The sequence below is a fragment of the Dama dama genome, chromosome 9 (assembly GCF_033118175.1).
Source record: "Dama dama isolate Ldn47 chromosome 9, ASM3311817v1, whole genome shotgun sequence".
Taxonomy (NCBI): Eukaryota; Metazoa; Chordata; class Mammalia; order Artiodactyla; family Cervidae; genus Dama; species Dama dama.
This window is the reverse complement of record NC_083689.1, coordinates 73,703,473-73,726,787: the sequence shown is the minus strand read 5'-3', so window position 1 is coordinate 73,726,787 and position 23,315 is coordinate 73,703,473. Positions and strand designations below refer to the sequence as shown.

At 47.6% G+C, this 23,315-nt stretch overlaps 1 protein-coding gene and 1 pseudogene across 1 annotated transcript in view; one reads left to right on the top strand and one right to left on the bottom strand.

Annotated features, from left to right (window-relative positions):
• The window catches only part of CCNJL (cyclin J like), a 63,614-nt gene that overhangs the window by 30,951 nt on the left and 9,348 nt on the right, over positions 1-23,315 (top strand). The window lies entirely within an intron of this gene.
• Positions 7,673-9,201, bottom strand: LOC133061539 (small ribosomal subunit protein eS26-like; annotated as a pseudogene).

Genomic DNA, 23,315 nt, shown 5'->3' with positions numbered 1-23,315 from the left:
CTGGCCTGGTTCAAACACAGTCTGCCATACCATGCTGCCACTTTAAAATCGCCCCCTGGTTTACTGACGGTCTTAAAAGGACCAGCCATCAGGGTCCTGCCTCTCTGACCTCATGCCTTTCTCCCCTTCCATCCCTGGGTTCCAGCCAGTTCCCCTGCTCCCCTGTCACAGAGCTTTGCATATACTGTTCCCCCTGCCCAGAGCGCTTCCCATTCTCTTCCCCTGCCCCTCTGGTCTTGGTTAGACAGCACTCGGGTCCCACGCTTGCATCCCTAAGCAAGCCTCCACCACTGCCTGCAGAGTGAGTGGGGTGTATGTAAAGTGTCTCTGATGTACAGTTCCATAGCGTCGTGGATTTTTAATTAAAACCCACCTCCCCCACTGAGCAGGCTTCCTTGACGGCTCAGCTATAAAGAATCCACCTGTGGTGCAGGAGGCGCAGGAGATTCCGGAGATGCTGGTTCAGTTCCTGGGTCTGGAAGGTCTCTTGGAGAAGGGAATGGCTACCTACTGCAGTATTCTTGCCTGGAGAATCCCATGGACAGAGGATCCTGCAGCCTACAGTCCACGGGGTCGAAGTCCAACCTGCAGGCTACAGTCCAAGAGTCGGACAGGACTGAGTGACTGAGCAGCACACGCCCCTCAGCAGTGAGTTTCAGAGGGAAAAGGAGCACATAGTGAGGCCTCAGGGTATAGTATTTGTGGGCTAAAGGAAATGAATGGAGCCAAGGGTTCCTTTAGAGTGGGGCGTCCGCACTTCTCCAGGTTGCCCTTAATGCAGAGGAGTGGATACCCCAAAGTGACCAGCTGCAGTCACAGTTCCTTGATATCTAATCAGATATTGCCTTCGTCGCTACGTTATGTTATTGTCCTATTTTATTACTGGGGGCCCTTGCCTAATCTTTTTGCTTCCCACTGATGCTTCAAGAAGATCATGCCCATTTTCTCCAGTGGCTTTGTCTATCCCTGGCACACTGCTATGAGCCCTTCATCACCATCACCCAGTTGCAAACACATGGCATTAGAGTTTTTAATTCTGCCTTGTTTTCCACCCTGGCACCTGCCACCTATAATCCCTTTGCCAGCTTTGGGTTTACAGCCTTCTGATTTGTGATTTTCTTTACCTTGGGCCAGCTGGCTTTCCCCTGTGATATAGAGGAGCCCGGTTTGCTGGGAGACTGGCCTGCTTGCTAACATCAAAGTCCTGCTTGCTAACTTCAAACATCAGCTCGCAGCTCTCTTTGGTCTTGGGAGGAGCTGTGGGGCTGGCGAGACGTCCCTGTTAGCAGAAGGCAAGAAGGGCGTCGCATTTCAAGGGACCCTCGGGGAGTCTGTGCCATGGCCTCTGGCTTGCTGCTGTCTGTGATCTGTGGGCTGCTTCGAGGCCCCTGGGGTGGGGGACTTGGATTTCCATGGGGCCACCGAGGCTCCGGCGTCTGTCTGGGGGAGCTGGGGCGGGAGGTGTGCACTGGGGACTTCTTTGTGCCGTGGCTGCCATGGCAGAGGGAGGGGACCTTTCAGTCGGAGAGCGGACCCCCACACATACCCACATGTCTGAGGGCGGCAGCCAGCCTTGAGTGGCAGGAACGGATTTTTCAGGACACCTGCCATATGCTCAGAGGCCCCAGGAAAGAAAAGTTTCCATGACAGCCTGAAATCCTATTCATTCCTTCTTCGCCTCTCCCCAGGCCAACTGTCAGCCACAAGGGAGGTCACCTTGCTCGGGAGGTTCTGAGTTCTGCTAATTTGCTAGCAAATAATTAATTCCCAGATAAGAAGGTGACAGTTCTTGGGTTTTTGCAGCTGCTTCCAGGTAAGGGTCTTGCATAGATGGAACCTACTCACCCACACGCAGTTTCTCTGCTCCCATAAAACAGGAGCCGGTCAAGGACCCATGTCTCCAGACTGTGGAAGGAGGAAAAAAAGCAAGAGTTTGTGGGCTGTTCCATGGCGGACCAGTGGCAGAGCCGCCCTTTGCCTCTCTATGATCAAGTTTTATTTATTTATTTTTCATCCCCTTTATTGCTAAGTAGATTCTTAACCACTGGACCACCAGGGAAGTCCCTGTATGACCAAGTTAACTTCATTTTCTTCCTTAACAGAGGAGAGACTCCTGTTGTTCAGTTGCTAAGCCGTGTCCGACTCGTTTGTGACCCCATAGACTAGCCCACCAGTCTCCTTTGTCCATGGGATTTCCCAGGCAAGCATACTGGAGTGGGGTGCCATTTCCTCCTTCAGGGGATCTTCCCGACGCAGGGGTCAAACTCATGTCTCCTGCATTGGCAGGCAGATTCTTTACCACTGAGCCACCAGGATAGCCTGGAGAGACTCTTTCTGTAAGTCTCATCTAGGTATAAGTGTGCCATAAATTGAATAGAGCCACTGTCTTCTGTAGTCTTTCATCTTATAAAGCACCCCTCCCCGGCTGTCTTTTGGTTGTTGTTGTTGTTTAATTGACAACACAGAAACCCCACCACCTGCAGGTGAGTTGGCTTTGACGGTGCCACATAATCATCGTCCTGATGAGGTGGCTACATTGTTTACTGGTCCCTTTCTACACGCCCAGCCCTGTGCCAGCCACTTCATACACACATCACTTGGAAGCTTCGCAACCAACCCGGGTAGTCGTGCTGTCTTCTGACCATTCTGTAGGTTCAGAGAGGCCCAAAGTCACACAGTTTGGAATTTTGCTTTATTTTTTTTAATTGAGGTAGAATTCATATCACAACATAGAATCTACCATTTTAACTGCTGTGAAGTGTGCGGTTCTGTGGCATTTAGTTCACGTACCGCTGTTGCACAGCCATCAGCTCTCTCTGGTTCCAGCACACGTTCATCATCCCGAAAGGTGCCCATGTACCCCGTGAAGCAGTCGGTTCCCATTCCTTCCCATCCCCAGCCCCTGGGAACCACCAGTCGGTTTTGTGTCTGTCTGGAGTTGCCTATTCTAGATATTGCATATGGAAAGGAATCATACAATATGTGACCTTTTTATGTCTGGTTTCTTTTACTTTAAGTTTTTAAGATTCATCCATGTTGTAGCATGTAGCAGTACTTCAGTACCTCATTCCTTGTTACGGCTGTATGGATACATACAGCCTTGTATGGATGGACCACAGTTTGTTTATCCATTCACATGTTGATGGACATTTGGGTGGTTTTCACCTTTTGGCTGCTAGGATTAGTGCTGCTGTGAACATTTGAGCACCAATTTTGTTTGAACATTTACTTTCAGTTCTTTCGGGTATCAACGTCGGAGTGGAATTGCTGCCCATATGTGGTTATTCTGTGTTGAACTTTTTGAAGGAAACTTGGAGTTTTGCCTTTGCCTGGTTATTGTCATTCAGAGATGAATATGTGCTGAGTCCTTATCCCCAGGATATGGACAGGGAAGGAGAGAAAGGAGAGAGGGAGGGAAAGAAAACCAGAAAGGCAGGAGGCATGACCAGTGGCATTTTGCTGGGATGGCAAGGCCTTAAATGTAGTATAAGATCTTACAATGATGATATAAAAAGTATGAGATGCAGTAAGTCTCCGACATACGAATGAGTTCCATTTTGAGAGTGCATTCGTAAGTCCAACTTGTTCATAAGTCCAACAAAGTTAGCCTGGGTACCTGACTAACACAATCTGCTATGCAGTACTCTACTATAATAAGTTTGTAATACTTTTCATACAAATAACACATAAAAACAAAAGCAAAAAAAAAAAACATTTTTAATCTTGCAGTACAGTACCTTGAAAAGTACAGTAGTACAGTACAACGCTGGCATACAGGGGCTGGTATCGATTGAACAGGTAAGCAGTGTTACTGACTGCAGGAGGGAGAGGAGGTGGGAGACGGCAGAGCTGAAGGATCAGTAGCAATAGGAGACAGAGCAAGCTGCAGTTTCACTTACTCCTGACATTGACGGAACAAACATTTGCATCTTTGAATGTTCGAAACTTGAAGGTTCATATATAGGAGACTTTATATATATATATATATATTTATGTATATACATATATATATTTATGGTTTTTTTACTGTATATTTTTATTGTTTAAAAGATTCCAAAAGGAACAGAAGCACCCAGTGTAAAAAAATCAGTTTCTCCCCAAATCCATAGTCCCATTCCCAAAGTTTGGGGTGTATCGTTCCAGATCTAGATGTACTTATGTATTTTCATAATTGAGAAAGTAAACCTATTTTCATTTCTCTGGGTGGGTATGGGAGGGAATGAATCATAGGTTAATAGCTGTATAAACTGCCCAGTAAACAAAATTGCCCTCCCTTCCTCCTTTTATCATTCTTTTTTTCATTCTTTCTTTCCAGCTAATCCCAATTCCATTATACTTTCTCTTTGCAAGCTTCTGTTTTCTTTCATTGTGACTTTTGGACCCCTACCCGCTCCCTGGGAGAACAAGGTTTCTGAGTGCTGAATTGTCGGTGAGCTGCATCCTGCCCCTGACTTCTGATTTGTGAGAAGCTGTGGGAGCTCAGGGAGATGAGTCCATGTGTTTCTTGGGATAAAATTCTGACTTCCATTTTTTTGTAGCTGAGCCTGAGTCCAGTTCTGGCCTTCATCTCAGCCCTCATCCTTCTCCCCAGGAGAGGGAGGCATCAAGCAGGAGGGTGATCCCGTGGTCTCTGCAAGAATAAGACCCTTCTCTGTCCTTGGGTCCTCCTGCAGGGCAGGCTCCTTGAGCCGGGCCTGAGTCAGTCCTGCTCTTCTGTGCTTACCTGTAGTAGGCCCATCTCCCTCTGCTAGAGTTTTAAAATTAGCAATGGTACACTCACTTGTAATGAGATTCAAAGAATAAAATACAAAATCTGTTGCCCATCCCACTCTCCAGAGACAACTTATGGGAACAGTTTCTTATATCTTTGCCCAAAACGGATTGAATGTATTTTCTAGGAATATTCCCTGTGTATACAAACATACAGTCAGCTTTCATGAGCCAAGATTCTGTACTTGCAGATTCACCTGCTCACTGGGGTTTATTTGTGACTCCAAAACCAGTGCTTCTGGAGCTTTGGGGGCAGCTCTGTGCTTTCTCATTTCAGCTCTCATATTAATAACAAATATCAGGTGGCCTTTTTTGCTCTGTTTCGTGCCATGTTTTCTTATTTTTCTGCTTGTTGGAGACTTTGCTGTGTGAAATGAGCCCCCACCATCATGTTTGAACTATGGTGTTCTGTTCTGCTGCGTTTGGGAAGGCTGTGCTGTATGCTCCTTCGGAGAACATTTGTGTGTTAGGTCAGCTTTGTTTAGGCAAAAGGTATAGTGCTGTTAGCTGTGAGTTCAGTGATCATGAATCAATGATATATTAAACAAAAATACACAGAAAAGGTTACGTGGGGGTTTTCTTGCTCCGCTGGGTCTTTGTTGCTGCGACTGGGCTTTCTCTAGCTTCTGTGCGTGGGCTCCTTGTTGCCGTGGCTTCTCTTTTGGAGCACGGGCTCCAGGCACATGGGCTCAGTAGCTGTGGCACATGGACATAGCTGCTCTGCGGCATGTGGAATCTTCTTGGACCAGGGATTGATTCTGTGGTTACAGGACCACTGGAGAAGTCCAGAAAAGCTTATGTGTTGATTGATTGTGATCAGACTCACAGGAACCTAACCCTGTATCTTCCCTCTAGGAGCATGGTTCTCTGTGCACCGTGAATAATCAGAATCAGTTAGATCTGCACAAATGGGTTAACACCAAAGGTGCTTTCTTTGTGGTATGTTAGGGAACATCTTTCCCGTCAGTCTTTTGGATGTACCTTACTCTTTACACTGAGTGCAGAGTTCTCCATGTTATAAACACCGACATCTATAGAATGATTTCTCTGTCAATGTATATTTACAGTGTCATCTTTTTTTTTTACACTGCTTTACACAATGTGACAACAACTGTCCTTTCCCTTGCATCTTTGCACACTGAAGTATGTCTGTGAAATAAATTCCCACAGATGGGATGGCTTTGGTCAGAGGTGTGTGCATTTAAGATTTTGGTAGGTTGCACTGAGTCCAACAGCTGAGGAGATCCTTTTTTTTCTTCAGTTGAACTTAGTGGGCGGGAGCCTTTGGAGCCACGCTTCTCCACCGTCAGGAGAGTCATGTCCCTCCCCTATCGTGGCCCCTCATCACTGTCCACCGGGGCTTCCCAGCGGGGAGTGCATTTGCATCCCACCTTTCTGCCTTGTCCTGTCCAGGATGCCCAGGTAAGAAATGAGTTCCCACAACTGCTTTTAAGGCTTCTTAAGTCCAACATCAATAGACTCATCTCTTAGTGAAGGTACCAAAAGAAGCAGTGCCTCTGGGCCTCCGTAGATTCTAGAAGAGGCCTGTCTTTCTCTCAGTAAATGGTCTCCCTCTGTCTCTCTCACCCCTGTATCCTTCCCCTCCCCTTCCCCTGCTTTCATTACTTATCAGCTGAGAAATAGCTTCTTTGCCAGTGGAGTCGGGGGATGGGATCGCTCCCTCTGAGATTTTGAGATTTCGGAAACTTGAAAGCAGCCCTAATCCCTCCCGATGTCCCTCCTGGACAGAGATGAAGGAAGACGCCCCAGCTCCCCCTGAAGCCAGGGATGCTTGGGACCCCACTGGGGCACCAGTCACAGGCTGCTCGTGCACCTGCATGCTCAGTCATGTCAGAGCAACCTTTTGTAACCCTTTGGACTGTAGTCCTCAAAGCTTCTCTGTCTATGAGGTTTTCCAGGCAAGAATACTGGAGTGGGTTGCCATTTCATCCTCCAGAGGATCTTCCCAGCCCAGGGATTGAACCTGCATCTCCTGTGTCTCAGCAGATGCAAGTGGAGGCAGTTTTTCCAGGTAGCCTTGTTCAGGGGTGTGCTTCAAAAAAGTGTGAGACTTATTTATAGGATTCGGCTCAAATCTGCAAGGAAACTTGGCTGTTCAGGAAATAATTTAGCGCTCCCTGCCTCTCATGCAAGAGTGGTCGGCCCTGTGTTTCCTTCCTGCTATGGTTTCACATTTCAGAAGTCAGGATGGGTCTTACCTTTGATGCGTGCACTTGATGTGACCAGTGTGTGTTACTTCCTCCAGAAAGCTGCTACAGTGTCAGTGGTGTGTGTTCTAATCCGTAGTATTTCAGCGGTGGCCACACAGCACAGGGCGGGCTAGAAACAGGGGTCAGTCATGTGCGGGCCACGCCGAGCAGCTCCAGCGTTACTGTACAGTGAGCGAGGACATGGTAATTTTCCATTTCCTGTTCCTGTTTCTGCAGACTGGCAGGCTTAGAACTATTTGAGGGGAGGGATTTTGTGTGAAGTGGCTGTCAGACAGCTGACTGGGCTGGAAACTGAGAAACTGCACCATTTGCCCTAGCAAGTCTAGTGTCCAGACCTGTTTGGTCAAGGCCTGCTGTTCTGGTCTCAGAGATTTTTTTGAGGGGAGGGAGAATCTTGAGCTGCATGAGTTGATTTATCATGCAGTGTTTAAGAGCCCTTGACCCCACATGGGTAAAATAGTCATAAACAACCCCCTGTATTTCACCTTTGCTGTATGCCAGACGCATGCTGTATGTCAACCTCAGGGAGACGGGGTGAACAGCAGGAGTTCACCTGGAAGACTCAGCGGCACATCGCAGGGCACAGAGCAGATCAAGCCCGCATCCTAAGAAAGCAGGCTTCAAGCCAAGCGTGTCCAGCAAGTCCTGGGCACATGCCAAGAACAAGCCAGTCACCCTGCTGAGAAGATCCAAGCGTCCTTCCTGTCAGGAGAACATTTCGGCTCACACCATGACTAGGATATTGACATTGGGCACCCTCTCTGCTCCTCATGCTATTTGCGGTTTGGCTGCTGGGATCTCGGCATCTTTATCTTCTTATTTACAGTCACCTTGAACCCACCGAGTAGTGAATGCTTGGTGTCTTATAGTACTTTGTCCGCTGTCACAGCCAGGATTGCATTATAAGCATCCTCTTGCTAATGCTGAAGGCTTAGAGGGCGGAGTTCAGAGTCTTTCATCATCGGGCCACCAGTTCCCCACACCCAGAGTCTGTCCTCCAGGTTAGAACCCCTCCCTGCCTTCCCAGGGAGACTTGGGCTCTGCGTGGTGGGGTGTTCACACCTCTGGTCACAGCATTCTGCCCTCCATGAGGCACCCACCAGTTGTCTGCATTGGTTACAGTAGGACCAGCAAGGCAGCTTTCGGTTCTTTTCTTTTTTTTCCTCTTCAGTATAATTTCTGGGCTTCCCTGGTGCCTCAGTGGTAAAGAATCCACCTGCCCATGCAGGAGATACGGGTTTGAACCCTAGTCTGGAAAAATGCCACGGAGCAGCCAAGCCCATGCAACACAACTTCTGAGCCCGCAGTCTGCAAATGCTGAAGTCCTCGTGCACCCTAGAGCCTGTGCTCTGCAACAAGAGGCACCTTAGTGAGAAGCCTGCGCACTGCAAGTGGAGAGTAGCCCTCAAGGCAGCAAAGACCCAGCACAGCCAAGGAAAAAAATAGAATTACTTTTAAAAAAGAAAAGTATGATTTCCGTTTTATTGTCTTTTCAGAAAACAGTATTTCTTCAGTCTTTAAGGACTCATCTCCTTTCCTGGGCTTCAGTGGAGGCCGTGGAGCAGCACCTGCAGGTCTAAATCAGGGTGGCGCTGTTCTGTCCTTCAGCGGTTTCTGAGAATGATGCCTGGTTGACTGCTTTGCTGTGAATGGTACCGTTCACACAATAGTGTTGTTTCACATACAGCTTGGGAAGCACAGAGGCGTTGAAAACACTTGTTTCAGAGTTGTCATCCCTGATGGCTGCGGCCTCTAGGATGTTCCGAATGACAAATTTTTTTAAAAAGAGAAAATGTTTATTTTTGGCTGCACTGAGTCTTTGTTGCTACGCATGGGCTTTCTCTAGTTGCAGCAAGTAGGGGCATCTATCTAGTTGTACACAAGCTCCTCTTTGTGATGGCTTCTCCTGTTGCAGACCACGGGTTCTAGGGCATGGTCTTCAGTAGCTGTGGCACGTGGGCTTAGTTGCCCCGAGGCATGTGGGATCTTCCTGGACCACGGGATGGCAGGGACCAATGTCCCTTGCATTGGGAGGCGGATTCTTAACCACTGGACCTCGAGGGAAGTCTGAATGACAAACTTTTTAATGGGCTTATCCTTGGGCATACATTGGGCATAGTTGGTGTGTTGGACAGGCTGCACGTGACCATGGCTTTTTTTCTGTAGGATCATTGTTCCTTCTTTTCTTGGTGATCTTGGAAACGAGGCGAGAGAGGAGGTTTGTTTTAAAACTCCTTTCAGACCCAAAGGAAATGTGCCAGCCTAGCCTTTCCTGAGAGGTCAGATGAGATTAATCTTTTTCTTTTTTTGGCAGATCTTAGTTCCCAGTCCAGGGACTGAACCTGGGCCCTCAGAAGTGAGAACGTGGAATCCTTAATCAGTGGACTGCCAGGAAATTCCCCCAAGATAAGATTGTATTATTTGTGTTTGCCTAGATTTTCAAGATGGTCTTAAAGGAGCATGCCTCCCTTCTCCCTACATCCTTGTCTTGAATGAGGGCAGATCCACATTTAGGAACCTTCTCTGGCACTTACTTTTCTGGTTCTGGCTTCTAGGGTCCCAGCAATGGCATCTTGATTTCTGAGAAGTTGAAACTGTTTTTCCTCAGCGGCAGAATGATATTTGTTCCTTGTAGAAAATTAGAAAATAGAAAAAAGTAGAAAGCATAAAATATAAGCTACTTGCAAACCCACTGAGTTTTTTCCTACAATCAGAATTTGGGGGTGGAGGGCAGATTCTGTCCTCAGTGATCATGGGATGGTTAAGATTTATTGTTTATAGGCCAGGTGGTGTTTGGAACTCTTTGTGTGGATTTGCTCATTTAATCCTCAAAACCATCCTGTGAAGTAGGCACTGATATTTCCTCCAGTTGACAGAGACCCAGCGGTTGGCTAACTTGCCCATTGGGTGAGAGGCCTGGATGAGGACCCAGGTGGCCCAGAGTCCTTGCTTTCAGCCACTACACAACAGCAGCCTTTGTCACCCAGCAGGTCACTGTCTTCCTTGGCCATAGCCGCAAGACTCAAACCAGCAACCGGAGAGGTTGCCGGGAGATGCCTGGCTCCTCTGCTTTCTGAGTCTGCTGAGCCGCATTTCAGCTGACCTGGATGGAAGCTTCAGCCCCAGGGACCAGGCCTCATGATTGGAAGTGGCTCCCCTTCTGACCTTGAGAGAGGCGACCAAGGTTGCTGCCTTGCTTCTCCTCCCGCCACCTCCTCCTCTTCTTCCTCCCTCTCCCCCTCCTCCCTTCTCCAAGCAGAGAAGTTGGAATAACAAAGTATCCAGAACTCCTGACATCCATGCCTTCAGCTCAGAAGAGGACTTGTTGTCAGCTTTTCTGCAGCTGGCAGCCCAGTCAGGCCTGGTCCGGGGCTGCCCGGATCGGCTGGCAGGGGCATTCTGCAAGGCAGTGACCTTCATTACAGGGGAGAACTCCCTCCCTCTGCACAAAGCACTGCCTGACCCTGGCCCCAGAAACCGGCCATGTACACGACAGGGGGCCGCATTGCACGCCCCTGCTTTTACACTCAGTGGAATTATTTGAGTCCCTCTTAAAGAGGAGCACAAAGGAGCCCAGGCTTTGCTGGGGTCAGCGTGTGAGGTCGTCGCGCCAGTTGCTCAATCCTGAGACAGGGAAGCCCTCACGTCCAGAAGGGACGCCGGTGTGTGACCCAGCTGGCCACATGCCACCTCTGACTCGGAGGCATTTTTACAATTTCCTCCTGGAGAAAACAACTCCCCGCAGCCTCAGCTCCAGCCCAGAGGTGAACTCCGGAATTGAGCCAGCCTGTCAGAAATGTGCTTTCAGTCATTCTTTCATTATTTACTGAACTCTGCTCTGTGCTGGACCCTGAAGATGCAGCCATAACAGAACAGCCTGCTGTGAGGAGGGGAACGGGGAGGCTCTGAAAGGCAGGCTGAGCCCGGGGACCTGATTGTTTTGGGCCCCACCATCTCCCAGGCTCAGCACGTAGTAGGTGTGTGTGTGTCAAAGGAATCTTCAATTGCAGGGATCGTGGACATTCCTTAAGGGCCTTTCTTTGTGTCCTGAGCAAGGCAGGGAGCTCAACCAGGGAAGAATCCCACTTTACCTTCCCACTGGGTGTCCCAGATGCCCCAGTTTGGCTGGGATCACAGGCTTGTTTCTGTAGGACATTTCCTAACCTCCAGATCCCTGGAGGGGCTGGGGTTCTTGCATGCGGTGTGTCTGGAGTAGGTCTTCAAGGACAGACTGGGGGCGTGGAATGCTCCCCACTTCCCACCCGCGATGGTCTTTATAGCTTCTTCCCTTCACTGAAGACTGCCACTGAAGCAGTGTCTTTTTTTTTCTTTAAAGATCTAATTTTTAAAAAAATATTTATTTATTTGGCCATGCCGGGTATTAGTTGTGGCATATGGGGTCTAACCTGAATAGGGATCAAACCCAGGCCCCCTACATGGGGAGTGCAGAGTCTTAGCCACTGGCCCACTAGGGAAGTCCCCAGAGTACTGTCTTACAGCAGGAGGGTTTTCTTGCTCTGTCCCTGGCTTTCTCTCTCCCATCTCAAATCTCGTCCTCAGGTGAAGCTGTCACTGCACCTGTGGCTGACTGCATGGTTGGCTTTGCAGCGAGCAGATATTTATAAAGCAGTGCACATTTCAGTGTTTGTTGAGCTCCGGGCACCCTTCTGAGCATGCTGAGCCCTGTGTCATCCTCACCAGCATTTTGTCTCCTTCTGTCTCTCCTATTGCTCGTGCCCTGAGGTTGAGACTCGCCCCTAGCACAGCCGGTGATTGACCGAGCCTCCAGAGAACCTGGGTGACCCTGCGCACTGTGCTGGCTCTGCCTTCTCCATCAGATTGCTCAGAATCTGTCTCCCCTGGTTCCTTGGAAAGACACTTGTCTGCTGCATATGAGCAGTGCTCGTTTGGGGATGAATAGGAAGCAAACTTCTGGCCTCAATAAGAGAAGCTGGTTTGGGTGGAGAGGAATCTGTCCTTTTTTAAAAATTTCTTTTTATTGAAGTATAGTTGACTTACAATGTTGTGTTAATTACAGCTTTGCAGCAGTGATTCACTTATACCTACACATATATATATATACACATTCTTTTCTTAATATATCCTTTTCCATTATGGTTTATCATAGAATGTTGAATATAGTTTCCTGTGCTATACAGTAGGATGTTATTTATCCATTTTATATATAAAAGCTTATATCTGCTCACCTCAACCTCCCACTGTATCCCTCCCCTATCGCCCTCCTCCTTGGCAATCACCAGTCTGTTCTCTGTGTCCCTGATGCTGTTTGTTTCATAGATAGGTTCATTTGTGTCATACTTTAGATCCCACATGTAAGTGATACCATATGATATTTGTTTTTCTCTTTCTGACTTACTTAGTAGCTAATCCAGGTTCATCCATGTTGCTGCAAATGGCATTGTTTCCATCTTTTTTGTGCCTGAGTAGTATTCCGTAGTATACATGTACATCTTGTTCATCTGTTGATGAACATTTGGATTGTTTCCATGTCTTAGCTGTGAATAATGCAATGTGAATATAAGGGTGCATATATCTTTTTGAATTATGGTTTTGCCTGGATATATGCCCAGGAATGGGGTTGCTGGATCATATGATGATTCTATTTTTAATTTTCTGAGGAATCTCTACACTGTTTTTTCCGCAGTGGCTGCACCAACTTAACATTCCCACCAACAGTGTAGGAGGTTTCCCTTTTTTCCACATCCTCTAGGGGAGGCTATTCTTTATTGCAGAAAGTTTGCTTTGGAAGAAAAAACTAAGTCTCTTTGATCATACACCTCTTTAGTGGAAAGGCTCTGGGATTAAATTACTTAATGGCATAAAGAGGAGAATTGACAGAGATGAGTGTTTGTGGACAACAGGGTGTAGATGGGGAGGTTGCAGCTGGCCTGACACCCATGTTCATGGGAATTCCTGCGCCCAGATAAATATACTCATGGAGACTTTCTGGAACTGCAGGGCTTTGTGACTGTGTCTGAGATTTCTTGCTTGTGGAATAGAAAACTCTGGACTTTGGAACCACTTATGTATTCATTTTAAAAAGAACTACTTAAGTATTAAATTTGTGCTGGCTAAATGAAGGGCATCTACAACGTTACAAAGACAGATGTATTCCCGTCCTCGTGGAATAAGGAGCTAGCCAGACTTTTCATTTTGCTCTTGCCCTTCACAGCTGGGTGATTGGGCAACTCCGTTAACCTTTCTGAGCTTCTAATTCCATGTGGAAAACACTCCCAACCTCTGGGGTTGTTCCCAGAATGAACTGAGTTTGCTTGTCAGTAGTTCCTGAGGCTGCGCCTCCCTGGGGGCTGCCTGCATTGTCTGAGGCCTGCTGTGCAGTGCTGGGGCCTGGGAGGCAGAGGGGAGCCCAGAGTGAGCCACGTGCCCCCTGGGGCTCACGTCCTGGTGTGTGGATTCTCTGCCTCTTGCCAACCAGCTAGGAGGCTAGGAAAGTCCCTCCCCTGTGAGGAGGACCCATCCGGGAAAGGCCTTGGACCCCACACTGCCCTTGACCTCCCAGGCCCTGTGAACCTTGAAATTATCAGCAGGAGGGTGGAATTCAAGGTCACAGTCTAGGGCAAGGAGGCTGGAGCCACTCTGGCGTTCTCTCTGGGGGTCTGGTACTGCCTGGCCGGTGGGATCAGTGGGCTGAGGGAGCCTTTGGTTGGACTTACTTTCTCCCCTTTTTCAGAGCCCGTAAGAAAATGTTTGTAGTATTGACTGCCAATGCTAGTTCATCTGTACGCAACTAACAGGACTTTAGAAGAAGATCCCAGGTCCAGGATGCAAAGAATAAACACCATGTTCAGGAAATAACAGCAGCAGCTGCTACCGTTTGTGGAGCGCTTGCTTTACCCTGGGTCCTTTGCCAGTCGTATTACCTTCTGTCTCCTTGAGCCCTCCCAACCATCCTTTGGGGTGTAGGTTTCCATATGATTGCCCAGAATCATGCAAATCATAACAGCAGTGAGGATGGAGAGCTAGCACCTAAGCCTGAACCTGAAATCCTTGGTGGGGGTGGGGGTGAGGGTGTGAGAGGAGGCATTCTTGTCTGTTTCCATTAAGGACCCCCCTCCCCCAGAATCTGGGCTTCCCCTGGTAGCAGATGCTCGGCCCTCAGTAAATACCTTGCTCAAAAAACAAACCAAAAAAACAATTCCTGCTCCTCCTGAAGGCCACTTCTCTCCCCTCCCTTAAAAGAAGAATCTGAGGAAGAAAGGTCTCCATTCTGCCTGGCCCAGCCTGGGAACTAAAGGGCCCAGTACTTCCTCTCCCAGCTATTGGGGAAAAGCCCTTTCCATCAGGGCTTTCTCTTTCCTCTTGGGTCCTCACGTCCTCTACCACCCAGCACTTTCTACAGGCATGTCAGAAGAGGTTAGGTTCACCTGGAGTGCCAGGCAGTCACCAGGGTGGCTTTTTACCTCTGACCTGCCCCTTTATCATCAACTGCACACACAGGAGGGCAGAGGGCTGCTGAAAGAAGGAGCAGTATCCATGGGGTCTCAATCCCTGATCGAGAACATTTTGTTTCTCATTCTCAGATGAAAAGCAGGGGCAGTGGGTGTGGGGGGAGACTTTAAAATAGGAGAGTGGCCTTTCTTGAGAAAGAGCAGCTTTGCCTGTTCTAAAAGGCATTGCACTTCTTTAGCAAAGAAGAATTGTTTTCATAGCTGTTGCTTTAAAACCTGGTCTCTTTAGCCAGGAGGCCTTGGCCTCATATCTGAGCCTAGGTTTAGCTCCTGAATGAGCAGAAGGTAATCCTAAATGAATCTCTTAAGTGTGTGTCTTGCCAGGGATGTAGGATTCTTGTAGGAATTGACTGGAATCTGTCTAGTAGAGAGTGGGCAGCGCTGAGCCCGGGCATGAGAAACAGGCAACTTTTTACTAAAAAGCCAGTTTTTCTTTTCTTTTTTTTTTAAGAAAAACTCCCATTCTGTGCTTGTTTACCTTTTTGTTTAAGGATTTTTCTTTTCTTTTTTTTTCTCCCTCTTTTGGCCGTGTGGCATGCAGGATCTTAGTTTTCCAACCAGTGATTGAACCTGAACCCCCTGAAGTAGAAGCACAGAGTCTTAATCATTGACCCGCCAGGGATGTTGCAAGACTTTTTCTAAAGACAGTGTAAATGTGGATGATCGTTAAAGCTTCATGATGCATTCATGGGGTTTCATTATAACATTTTCTCTGTAGGTTTTTTTTTTTTGGTATGTTTAAAATTTTCTGAAATTAATAGTTTGAGGGTTTTTTTAAGCAATTAAAAATATTGCTTCTCTTGCTTCTACTTCAGAAAAGTCAGTATTCTATTTGATATGCCTTCAGGCTTGATTGTCAGGACAGTAGGTAGAATAAGAAAGAGCTAATCTTTAGTTCCAAGAGATAGAAAGTAGAAAGGCGGTTATCAGGGGTTGGGAGAGGGGAACAGAGAGTTGTTAAGTGGGTACAGCGTTTCAGTTTTTGCAAAATGAAAAGAGTTCCGGAGATTGATTATACAACAGTGTGAATGTGCTTAATGCCACTGATCAGTACAATTAAAAGGGTACATTTTATGTTATGTGCATTTTACTACAATTTTTAAAAATACCATTGTTTTTAAAAAGGGAAAGCTATTGTGTGGGTATCCCTTCCAAGGCTTGCTGGCTTGTGGTGGCTGCCCACTGTGGTGGAGACTGTGGTTTAGGCCACTTGGTGGACACATGTCATCAATCTACTAACTGTGACCTTCCAAGAGTGGCTCAGGCTCTCTTTGAACCAGCCCCTGGGAGTGTGGGAGCAGTCGGTCAGCTGATGCACAGAGCATCCTCAAAGATGTTGTTTGCATGTTTCACCATCACCACTAACATTGGGCTCATGTGCATGCAACTGGCCTCCCAGATTCAGGGTGAGTGCTTTGATAGGCTTCAGTTCAGTTCAGTCGCTCAGTTGTGTCCGATTCTTTGTGACCCCATGTACTGCAGCATGCCAGGCCTCCCTGTCCGTCACCAACTCCCGGAGTCCACCCAAACCCATGTCCATTGAGTCGGTGATGCCATCCAACCATCTCATCTTCTGTCATCCTCTTCTCCTCTTGCCCTCAATCTTTTCCAGCATCAGAGTCTTTTCCAATGAGTCAGCTCTTCGCATCAGGTGGCCAAAGTATTGGAGTTTCAGCTTCAACATCAGTCCTTCCAATGAACACCGAGGACTGATTTCCTTTAGGATGGACTGGTTGGATCTTCTTGGAGCCCAAGGGACTCTCAAGAGTCTTCTCCAACACCACAGTTCAAAAGCATCAATTCTTCTGCACCCAGCTTTCTTTATAGCCCAACTCTCACATCCATACATGACCACTGGAAAAACCATAGCCTTGACTAGATGGACCTTTGTTGACAAAGTAATGTCTCTGCTTTTCAATATGCTGTGTAGGTTGGTCATAACTTTCCTTCCAAGGAGTAAGCATCTTTTAATTTCATGGCTGCAATCACCATCTGCGGTGATTTTGGAGCCCAGAAAAATAAAGTCAGCCACTGTTTCCACTGCTTCCCCATCTATCTGCCATGAAGTGATGGGACCAGATGCCATGATCTTAGTTTTCTGAATGTTGAGCTTTAAGCCAACTTTTTCACTCTCCTCTTTTACTTTCATCAAGAGGCTCTTTAGTTCTTCTTCACTTTCTGCCATAAGGGTGGTGTCATCTGCATATCTGAGGTTATTGATATTTCTCCCAGCAATTTTGATTCCAGCTTGTGCTTCCCCCAACCCAGCGTTCCTCATGATGTACTCTGCATATAAGTTAAATAAGCAGGGTGACAATATACAGCCTTGATGTACTCCTTTTCCTATTTGGAACCACTCTGTTGTTCCATGTCCAGTTCTAACTGTTGCTTCCTGACCTGCATACAGGTTTCTCAAGAGGCAGGTAAGGTGGTCTGGGATGCCCATCTCTTTCAGAATTTTCCATAATTTATTGTGATCCACACAGTCAAAGGCTTTGGCATAGTCAATAAAGCAGAAATAGATGTTTTTCTGGAACTCTCTTGCTTTTTCAATGATCTAGTGGATGTTGGCACTTTGATCTCTGGTTCCTCTACCTTTTCTAAAACCAGCTAGAACATCTGGAAGTTCATGGTTCATGTATTGCTGAAGCCTGGCTTGGAGAATTTTAAGCATTACTTTACTAGCGTGTGAGATGAGTGCAATTGTGCAGTAGTTTGAGCATTCTTGGGGATTCCCTTTCTTTGGCATTGGAGTGAAAACTGACCTTTTCCAGTCCTGTGGCCACTGCTGAGTTTTCCAAATTTGCTGGCTTATTGAGTGCAGCACTTTCACAGCATCATCGTTCAGGATTTGAAATAGCTCAACTGGAATTCCATCACCTCCACTAGCTTTGTTCATAGTGATGCTTTCTAAGGCCCACTTGACTTCACATTCCAGGATGTCTGGCTCTAGGTGAGTGATCACACCATTGTGATTATCTGGGTTGTGAAGATCTTTTTTGTACAGTTCTTCTGTGTATTCTTGCCACCTCTTCTTAATATCTTCTGCTTCTGTTAGGTCCCTACCATTTCTGTCCTTTGTTGAGCCCATCTTTGCATGAAATATTCCCTTGGTATCTCTAATTTTCTTGAAGAGATCTCTAGTCTTAGGATTTCTTTTATAATTTTATTTATTTATTTTTGGCTGTGCGGGGTCTTCCTTGTTTCGAGGGCTTTTCTGTGGTTTTGGCAAGTAGGGGGCTACTCTTTAGCTGCGGCACATAGGCTTCTCATTGTGGTACCTTCTCTTGTTGTGGAGCAGGGGCTCTAGGGTGCATGGACTTAGTTGTTGCAGCTCTCCGGCTCTAGAGCACAGGCTCAGTAGTTGTGGCGCATGGGCTTATTTGCTTCTCGGCATGTGGGATCTTGCTGGACCAGGAATTGAACCCGTGTCTCTTGCGTTGGCAGGTGGATTCTTTACCTCTGAGCCACCAGGGAAGCTTAGGATTTTTTTTTTTTTTAACCTTAGTATGTTGATAGTGCTCCCACTGTTCAAATTTGGAACAAATGTGAAAAGAAAAATTTAGATGAAATGATAGATGAAATGTAGATGAAATGCAGATGAAATTCTTTTTTTTTCAACCCCTGTATAACAATTTATTCAGGAAAGGATGCTAAACCGTTGAGTTAAGGTTGTTGGGAAACGGGGTACTCACTTCATCTTGAGGTGTCACCTAACAGATGACTTACTAATTTTGCAGGAGAATTTTAAAATAGAGAGATCTGGTTTCAGCTCCTTAACCAAGTGATCAAACGTAGCATCGCTATTGCTGGGACAAACTGACCTTGTATAATTCCTGAGGAGATCCAGTAGGAACAAAGCGTCGCCTCTGTAATCTTCTTGACCAAACTGTGTGATCATGAGGAAACAATCAGGGAAGTCCAGGATATGTGATATTGTACCAGACAACTGGCCCAGATTCATCCAGAGTTGGTGTCATGAAAAACAAAGAGTGGGACCAAAGAGATGTAATAGACACCATGTGTAGCCTTGTTGGATCTGGATCCAAAAAGCAAAAGTTATAAAGGCATTTTCAGGACCCTTGGGGAAAGCCAGATATGGATTGAATGTTAGAAAATGTTACTGCATCAATGTTGATGTTCTTGGAATTGTTAATGGCATTATGATAATATAGGAAAATGACCTCAGAGGTGGATGCTGAAGTAACGAGAGGTGGCATGTCATGTCTACAACTTAATTAAAATAGTCCAGCAATCCCAATATTTATATACTACACACATGCACACACACAGCAATTATGTGACTCTGGGGAGGGGTCATCTGGGTTCATTGTTCTGTTCTTTTATCTCTCCTGTGGATTTGAAAATTTTCCTAACAAAAAGTACATCAAACAAGTTGAAGGCAAATTGTGGCTCTTGCCTGACTTGGAAAGACTCGGACTTCTGTCCCCCACTCTTCCAGGGAAACTGCCTGAAGACTCCTGGCATTTGTTGTCTGTGCCCTTTGTCAATCAGGAGCAAGCAGCTGGGTGGTGGTGCTTGGTGCTGGCAGGCTGGGGGCAAAGGGCTGCCTGGCTCCCAGTCCTGGGAAGAAGGATGCCAGGCACATGCAGTGCCAGGAAACTCATAAAATCTTTGCTGACTGTGAAATGTGTTGTTCTAAGAGCATGGGCTGTGAGGTCACTCCTAGGTGTGGACCTGAGTGCCGGCTGGACCTTTTCCTCTGAGTCTCTGGGGCTCTGAATAGAACCTGCCTGGGGGCATCCAGCGTGTGTCCAGCACAAAGCCTGGTGCCCAGCCCAGTATGGAGCTCCATCCGTTTCTCTGCTGGGTGTGTCTTATAGGACTTTGCATACTGCACAGCCATGCTTTCTCCATGTGGGGCATATTCATAGAGAGGAAATGAATAGTTTGTGGATTTCAGTGCTTTTAGGTCCAGAGTCCACTTGACGATTCAGACCCAGCTCTGCCCTGCTCTGGCCTGCAGTGCAGTGAGTCCCCAGGAAGCTTCCCCAGTGTGGGGAGCAGAGAGAGCCAGTGAATCAGATTCCTCAGTAATCATTGGCCCTTCCATTTCAGGGTGATTCTTTGAGTCCTGGTAGCTGTGGGAAAGGCACAACTCTGAAAAGTTTGAAAGCACCCAGGGCAGGGAGGACCTAATCTGATTGAGTACATCTGCCTGTTGGGATAGATTGCTGTCTGCCAGCAGAGCCGTGGAAGGGTCTCAGTGCCATTACCGGCAGGATTCATATTTCTGCCAGAGCTGTGACCTTCACCTTCACCTTCTGTTCTGGGAAGAAAAGAGCTCTAGCTATTGAGTGCCTGCGAATAGCATTGACTCAAGTGAGCCCAAGGTTCAGGGAAACCTTAATAAGTTGGCAAAAAAAATTTTTTTTCGTAAGTTGCCGAAAGAATACGTGAATCATTGGAGAAAAAAATTAGGGAGTACAGATAATCAGAGAGCATCAGAGAACAATTCAAATGGCCTGCAATTCAACTAGGGCTTCACCGGTGGCTCAGACAGTAAAGAATGTGCCTGCAGGGCAGGAGACACAGGAGATGTGGATTTGATCCCTAGGTGGGGTGGGGAAGATCTCCTGGAGGAGGGTATGGCTACCCACTTAAATATTCTTGCCTGGAGAATCCCATGGCCAGAGGAGCCTGGTGGGCTACAGCCCTTAGGGTCCCAGAGTTGGATATGACTGAAGCAACATGCACAGTTCAACTATCCAGAGAGAACCATTCATTCTCTCAACAAATAGACGTGGGATATCTACTGTGTGCCGGGGACTGTGCTGGGACCTCGGGCACCGCTGAGAACGTGTGGGACGTGGTTCCTATTCTTCTGGGGCTCGCGCTTGTTGATGATTTGGTTGCTAAGTCGTGTCTGACTCTTTTGCGACCTCATGGACTGTAGCCTTCCAGTCTTCTCTGTCCATGGTATTCTCCAGGCAAGAATACTGGAGTGGGCTGCCATTTCCTTCTCCAGGGGATTTTCCCAACCCAGGGATCGAACCCACATCACCTGCGTGGACAGGTGGATTCTTTACCACTGAGCCACCAGGGAAGCTCTCAATTGTGTCCGACTCTTTGCGACCCCATGAATTGCAGCACACCAGGCCTCCCTGTCCATCACAAACTCCCAGAGTTTAGTCAAACTCATGCCCATCGAGTCGGTGATGCCATCCAGCCATCTCATCCTCTGTCATCCCCTTCTCCTCCTGACCCCAATCCCTCCCAGCATCAGGGTCTTTTCCAATGAGTCAACTCTTCGCATGAGGTGGCCAGAGTATTGGAGTTTCAGCTTCATCATCAGTCCTTCCAGTGAACACACACACTGATCTCCTTTAGGATGGACTGGTTGGATCTCCTTGCAGTCCAAGGGACTCTCAAGAGTCTTCTCCAACACCATAGTTCAAAAGCATCAAATTTTTGGCGCTCAGCTTTCTTCTCATACTTGTTAGTGACTATTAATGATCAGGTGATGACCACTGACAGTAATATTTGAAATTAAAAAATCTTGAGTGTGAGAAGTGTCTTGGTGACACCCAGTGGCCTCTGATCAAAGCCCTGGAGGACATGTGATAAGGTGGATGAGGGCATGAGCACACCCCGCTGGAGGAGCGGTCACGTTTCAGGTGTGGTTGAATCCAGTGTTTGGGGAGGGCGTGGGGCCCCAAAGCTGTGGAAGGCGGCAAGGCCTGGTCAGCAGGCAGGCCCACCACCCGACCCCCGCCCAGGATTTCATTGTACAAAGGCCTCTTCCACCTGGGGAAGGGGCAGCGCTGTCCTCGCCTTTTCCTGCCCGAGTTGCCCTGGTACAAGGGAAGGTGTGTGCTCTGGAGGCAGGGCTGTGCCTGGCAGGCTGGGAAGGAGATGAGTCTGGGTTGCAGTAAGCCACTTTGGGACTGGTCAGCATCATCTTATCCTTCCCTCCTCCAAGGCAAAGATGAGAACTGCATGTCATCGACTTTGCCCATCCGGTGGGCTGGCTGTTGCCTGGCTCCCTGAGAAGAAAGATGCAGGCCTCCCAGAGTCAGTGTTTCATTTTTGAGTGACATCTTCTGAGGCCTTGGTGAGGAATGTGTTGTCTCTGCTGCAGGGCCGCCTGCCTGAAGTGGTTACTTCCTTATCTCTCGGCGAGCGAGAGCGTCGGCTGAGAACTGGGTCAAAGGGCCCTGGCAGTTGTGCACAGGTGTGTGGATGCTTTGTAGGCTGTTCCCTCTGTCGGAACAGATGTGTGCTCCAAGCTCAACTAGGTTGCCCATTGCCTTTTCCGACACCTGCTCCAGCAGCTGTTCTGCACACAGCGAGGTTGGACTTGGAGGCCAACGTGATGGGACCGAGGTCAGGCCTTGGGGTACACTGTCTGATGCGGGTGTCAGGCAGCTCGTGGGGACTGTGGTCAGGGAAGGCTTCCAAAGGGGAGTGGCTTTGAGGTGGAGGACAGGGTGAGCTTTGCGGAATGACAGGACGATGGGAAAGGGAGAAGAGGGGCTGTGCTAACCAAGGCTCGTCAGCAAGGAGGGCACAGTGCCTTCAGAAAACTTCAGTGGCCACGGCCACAGTCTGGTGCGAGTGGTTTCCCTGAGCATTGGCATGAAGGCTCGGAGTCCCCAGAAGTTTCCCCTGTAGAGCGGCCTCCAGCGCAGGCTGCCTGTGGGGCTTCCACCATGGATGACTGCCCAGGGGCATTACTATGGAAATCCTCCATTCCCTTGACCCTGAGCAGGATAACCCAAGGTTTGTGTTTTATTTTTGTTTGTATCTAGCTCCATTTGGATATATTTCATGCAGTTTATTTCCAGGATCTTCCAGTATGTAATCATGATCTCAGTGAGGTAGCAGTGAGCAATGGTGTGAGATGAGATCAGGAATTGAACCTGGGTAGCCTGGATGAAAATCAGGAATCCCAGCCACCAGATCAACCAGGGTTACAGGCTAGAAGCTATTTTTCCCTGGATCTTTGCCCCCAGTGAAAAATGCATTTATCATGGAGACAAGAACTGTAAATGCAGGTACAGAGTTTATCATTAGAGTCCGCATAACAAGTGGGAAGGCACCCAGAGAAGCAGTTTATTAAGACAGAAGCAAGGCAGAGATGTGCATCCAGAGAGAAAGGTTGTGGGTGTCCCCCTTAGTGAGGAGGAATGCAGTAAAGAGGCGGTTAAGTCATTTAGATAGGTCAGTTCTTACAGGTCTTTGTTTACCTTTAGCCAATTATCTGGTTTCTTTTTCCACACCTGACCTACCCTAGGACCCTCCCTTGGATGTGCACACACCCCTCGACCAAGATAGATTTCAAGTGAAGTCTTCTGGGAGGATCAAGACTCATTATGGTCTGGCATTATTCCCTGACTTTTGGCCCCCAAGGAGCCTTTCTGCACATGTGTGGTGTCTCTTTATCCCAAAAAGTGGGGAGCAGAAATTCCTTAATCCTTTACTCAGGTAGGGTTTTGCCCCTCATTGTCCTTGCCATGACTATTACCTTGACTATTGCCATGACTATTACCTTAAGGTGTTTACGAGAGGCAAAGACTGGCTGTTTACCCTGTTTCTGTTGTTACTTCCATATTGGAGGGCAAATAGGAGGCTGATTATAAATGCCTTAACTGGAGCCCACCTATCTTTTACCTCAGGAAATGCAAGCAGGAGACTGCTTAGAAGTGTCCAGTCTGAAGCCTACTTCTTCCTGCCCCAAGAAATGCAAATAGGAAGCCAGTTGTCAATGTCTAACCTGGAGCCTGTTTATCTCTGGGCTCAGTTATTCTTTTTTTAAACCATTTTTAATTATTTAATTTTATTTACAACTGTGCTGGGTCTT